Source organism: Coenobita brevimanus, chromosome 72 (genome assembly GCF_032717465.1).
Source record: "Coenobita brevimanus isolate Jiangsu-jjx chromosome 72, ASM3271746v2, whole genome shotgun sequence".
NCBI classification, from domain to species: Eukaryota; Metazoa; Arthropoda; class Malacostraca; order Decapoda; family Coenobitidae; genus Coenobita; species Coenobita brevimanus.
In genome coordinates, this window is record NC_137025.1 from 23,618,686 (window position 1) to 23,624,912 (window position 6,227).

A 6,227-nucleotide genomic window follows, 5' to 3' on the forward strand; every position below is an offset into this window, starting at 1 on the left:
ATACTGAACTTTAGCTTGAACAAACTCACACTTTGACAAATTAGCTACAAGATTAGCCTGAACCAAACGCTCAAGAAATTTACTGACATGGCATAGGTGATCTTTCCAGTTGTCACTGAAGATTAATACATAATCAATATAAACAACACACCCTGCCAAACCCTCTGTTACAACATTCATGAGCTTCTGAAAAGTGGCTCGTGCATTCTTCATACCATATGGCATTACAGAACATGCAAAAGTCTTTCCTAGTGTTACAAAACATGAGATCTCCCTAGCACATTCAGTCATAGGCACTTGCCAGTATCCCTTTAACAAATCAAACTTACTTATGTACCTAGCCTTTCCGATCTTGTCTATGCAATCTTCCACGCAAGGGAGAGGGTGTCTGTTTTGGTTATCTGATTAACACGTCTGTAGTCGATGCAAAGCCGCTGTGACCCACCTGGCTTAGGGACTAGAGTGACCGGAGAACTCCACTCGCTCTGACAGGGCTCAATCATCTTGTGGTCCAACAGGTAGCCAAGCTCCTTCTGGATGAGAGGAACTTTCACTGGGTTCACACGGTAAGGAGGCAGTTTAATTGGCTTTGTGTCTCCAACATCGACATCATGCATCAACACAGTGGTTCTTCCTGGAGTGGCACGGAACACTTGCGGGTACTCCTGCAGTAATGCCAAAAATTCCTGCCATTCCTCGGGAGGTAGATGAGAAAGCTTAGTCTGGAGATCATTCATGATATCAGGATTCTTCCCCAAACTATCACTCAGGCTCATGCTGCATGGGAGAACTTCACTTGGAGACTCGGGTGGAACAGCTACAGTGCAGACTGGGTTATTTTCGTCCCGCCTGTGATATAACTTTAGCATGTTGATGTGACAAAGTTGCTTGATCTTTCTACGATCTGGTGTGGCAAGGACAGAGTTGACATCACTGAGTTTCTTCTCCACGAAATAAGGACCACTAAACTTGGCTTGAAGAGGTTGCCCATGCACCGGTAGCAGAATCAAAACCTGATCTCCTGGCTGAAAGTGGCGTAACCTGGACTTCTTATCATACCAAGTCTTCATCTTCTCCTGAGCAGCTCCTAAATTCTCTCTCGCCAGCTGCAGTGGACAGCCGTTCTTTGAACTTCATCACATACTCCAGCAGGTTGACGTCATCTTCCTCCGACAGCCAGCATTCCTTGAGTAGCTTAAGGGGTCCTCTTACTTCATGGCCAAACAGTAGTTCAAAGGGTGAGAAGCCCAGTGATTCATTTGGAGATTCTCTTGCGGCAAATACAACGAATGGAAGACCTTTATCCCAGTCTTTCTGATGTTCCAAACAGTATTCCTGAGCATCGATTTGAGTGTTTGATGATATCTCTCCAACGCTCCTTGGGTTTGGGGATGGTAAGCTGAAGACGTGATCTGGGTGATGCCCAGCTCTTTCAGAGACTGCTTGAAAACATTTGACATGAAATTACTTCCCCGGTCTGACTGTACCTCCTTGGGCAGACCAAACTTGGTGAAGAACCCCAGCATTTCCTTAACCACGTTCTTTGCAGAGATATTTCTAAGTGGAATGGCTTCAGGATAAAGAGTAGCCATATCAATCAGGGTCAACACATAAGAAAATCCTGAAGAAGTCCTAGGAAGAGGGCCCACAATATCCACCAACACACGGGTGAAATGCACCTCAAAAAGAGGAATGGGAACTAGAGGTGCAACCTTTTCGGTCTGATTACACTTCCCCACAACTTGACAGGTGTGACAAGACTTACAATACCAGGAAACATCTCTGAAGATACCTGGCCAGTAGAAGTGCTTCAAAATGCGTGCCACAGTCTTCCTCATTCCAAGGTGTCCTTCCAAACTGGAATCATGAGCCACTCTAATGATATCCTGCCTACAAACACGAGGGATGACAACTTGATGTACAACCTCCCATTCACAGTCAGCTGATGCTGTTGGGGGTCTCCACTTTCTCATAAGTACTCCTGACTTTATATAATAACAAGTAGAAGCACCAGCTGACTCTTCCTCACTGCAAGCAGAGTTAGCTAGACCTTTCAGCTCAGGGTCAGCAACCTGCAACTCAACCAACTCTTGACGAGACAAATTATCAACACTACGGGGTACTGCCTCATCTGGTGAGTGGTCCAAATTAGCAAGAAAAGTGTCAGCTAGGATAACATCATCATCATCATTATCCTCTAAATCACCAGTAACTTTAGACTTAGCCTTAGTGACAGCACATGCAGGGAACACATCAGGGACATCACAATCCTGGGTCGCAGCCACTGGCTCACTAGACAACTGAGGAGCTGGACACACTTGACTTCCACCAATATCATTTCCAAGTAAGAAAGTTACACCTGACATTGGGAGTGTCTCAACCAACCAAACCATAACGGAACCATTAGCAAAACCAGACTCTAAATTCACTCTGCACAGAGGGACAGAGAAGTAATTATTCCCTGCATCTTGTAAGATTACAGTTTCATCAGAGGAATTAACATTAGAGCCTAGAACACTGGTCAGCATAAGGGATTGGCAAGCACTTGTGTCACGATATATTTTAACTGATTTCCTGTCATTACTGTATAGAGGACTGACAAAACCATCAGACAGGAAATTAGCACATGAACTCTTGAGAGTGTAACCCACATAACTGCTCAAAAGAGGAGCTTCATCATGAGAATTTAATTTACCCCTCAAAGCAGGTTCAGTTAACTCAGTTAAAGAATTCTGGGAACTCTCAAGGGTGGACACTAGATCAATTGACTGAATATTTAAAGACTCCTTTTTGTTCACATCACGCTGTCTCCTGAAACATTTCTCCGTAGTATGACCAAGCTTACTACAATAAGTACATTTACTTTTCTGAAATCTAGAGGTGAAGCTGGTATTTACTTCCTGAGAAACATTTTTATTCTCTTTCCTGTTACCTGTACTCTGAGTAGAGGCAACGTACTTACTCTCAGCTTTCCTTTTTTCATTAGAATATCTCTTGTGAGTGAGAACATATTCATCAGTTAAAACTGCAGCATCAGACAAATTATCTATTCTTTTCTCATCAAGGTATAGCCTTACATCTTTATTAATACACCTTTTGAAGTCCTCCAGCAAAATCATCTGCTTAAATTTATCAAAATCAGAATTTACATTCTTAGAATTTAACCACTGCTCTAACAGATCTTCTTTGATTTTTGCATACTCAACATGGGATTGCTTATCTTGCTTATAAGTTGTCCTAAATTTTACTCTATAGGCTTCAGGAACAAGCTCATAGGCCTTAAGAATCAAGCTCTTAACTATATCATAATTATCAGATTGATCCTGAGGCAAAGATGCATAAGTTACTTGAGCTTTACCGGTGAGAACACTCTGTAGGAGTACTGGCCAATACTTTTTGGGCCAATTAAAACCTGTAGCTACCCTCTCAAACATCTGAAAATACTTTGTTAAATCAGATTCATTAAAAGGAGGGACAAGTTTAACATTTTTAGCCACATCAAAATCATCAGAGCTAGATGATCCAGTTCCACTTTGTTTCATGCGATACTCATGGTCTGCCTGAATCCTAGCAATTTCAATTTGTGCCTGTGCCTCCTGAATACGAGCCTGAGACTCAGCCTCCTTAGCACGAGCCTCCTGCAGGGCTAGCTGTAACTTAGCTATTTCAATCTGCGTTTGCTCATTTGGAGGAGTTACATTAAACAAGCTTTTATTAATCATGTCAACAATTTGATCTTTAGACTGATGAGAGCGAACAGCAATTCCCAATTGTTGAGCAACAAGCTTAAGTTCATTCTTTGTTCTGTTTTCTACATCACACATTGTTTGCACATTTGACAAAAAATCTTTGGCTTCATCAAGAATAGTAATAGTAGACATCATGAATAAATCACAGTCACAAAATATCAACCAATATCCTTATGATAATATCCTGAATATCCTGATAAGAGGTCGCCAAATTTATGTTACGGAACAGAGAGATAATGAACGCTTCAAGTGAGAATACTAAAATCACTACCGTCCCGCAAAGTTCCAGGTACAAAACAAAAGATTTAGGTAAAATTACAAGTTAAAGTTTAATGCTCAAACTAACAACTAAACATTCAGGACTCATAAGGATAATGTAATGGCAAAACAGGTTACATATATGGTTAACTGCAAAAGCCTCTATTAACACGAATTTAACAAGAACAAATTTATCTAAGCCAGCCCTGATAAATGAGAGAACCGAATAATGCTCAGTTAAAGTAAGATAGAATATTATCACAGATACAAAACACTACTCACACTGGCTGACTTTAAAAACCCTACATGAATCACAAAAACCTTACCAGGCCCACGAACCAACGCCTCAGGCTATACAGTACAAGAAAAATGGTAACAACACTCATACTCAAATTATACAGCAGTTAGATGGCTGGAGACTTCCTGAGCACCCACAAAAATAATAATACACTATACAGGGGAGGACAGAGATGTGAACAAAATGAGGAGTAGATCTAAGTGGCAATTAATGCAGAGACTGAGCTCATTATATAGGGGCCGGCAGAGTTTGATACAACTTGTAAGAAGGACGCGCAAATGAAGCACAGAGGACGAAGAGTTGATACTCCTGTTCTAAACAACAGAAAGAACGACTTACTCTACTATAAGGGGGAGAAGGGGGGAGTGAGGTAGAACACGCAAGCTTGGTCACTATGGAAGCCATGAGGCGAATCGTGATCAAACATGCAGCATACTGTACGTTAGAATTAAACAAAGGATGATGAAATTATAGGCTATGTAACAATATATATATATATATATATATATATATATATATATATATATATATATATATATATATATATATATATATATACAGTATATATATATATATATATATATATATATATATATATATATATATATATATATATATATATATATAGTATATATATATATATATATATATATATATATATATATATATATATATATATCACATTGGATCCCGGGGGTGCTGGGCGAGACATGGCACTGGGTGCGTACTGAGCGTACCGCCCTCCACCTATCGGCTCATAGTCGCAAAGCTCATAGGTCCCTACCCGGGGGCTCCCTACTTTATAAAGACTTGAAAAATCCTGGGTCTGTCCAATATTCCGGACACTGGGCTCCAATGGGTTATATACAGTATATATATATATATATATATATATATATATATATATATATATATATATATATATATATATATATATATATATATATATGGTAAATCACTCAGGCGTAGGTGTTAGGTCAGGTACGGCACCTGGACTGCTGGCCAGACTTGTGTGGGGAACCTATGTGGCCTCACACTGACTTCACTCCTTCACTGCCATCATCTGTCTTCTATTTTTTATTACCAACAAACAATTTCATTCACATCTGGACAGACTTTTGGAGGTGGAGGGGTTAGATATAGCCTTGAGTAGCCCCTTCACAACGAGGGGTTAGATATAGTCTTGAGTAGCCCCTTCACAACGAGGGGTTAGATATAGTCTTGAGTAGCCCCTTCACAACGAGGGGTTAGATATAGTCTTGAGTAGCCCCTTCACAACGAGGGGTTAGATATAGTTTTGAGTAGCCCCTTCACAACGAGGGGTTAGATATAGCCTTGAGTAGCCCCTTCACAACGAGGGGTTAGATATAGTCTTGAGTAGCCCCTTCACAACGAGGGGTTAGATATAGTCTTGAGTAGCCCCTTCACAACGAGGGGTTAGATATAGTCTTGAGTAGCCCCTTGACAACGAGGGGTTAGATATAGTCTTGAGTAGCCCCTTCACAACGAGGGGTTAGATATAGCCTTGAGTAGCCCCTTCACAACGAGGGGTTAGATATAGTTTTGAGTAGCCCCTTCACAACGAGGGGTTAGATATAGCCTTGAGTAGCCCCTTCACAACGAGGGCTGTCTCTTAAGCTGAATAAAATAGTCTAACGTTAGCTGGAACAAAATACAAAAGACGTCCTCGGGCTGAAGAAATTAACTTTGTCCAGAGCCTGAAATTAAGCTGTACCAATTTCAGAGTACATCCGTGCACATTAACCCTTTTGCCGCCATGTAACAACTTTGTATTTTACTCCTGTTGACGCCACACGAATAATCTAATCTCTGGTAAAGCCACTGCAGCAACATGGTTATAAACTATTGCCATCAGCGTTGTACACAACAACATTAACCCCTTCAATCACACCACCTCTTTT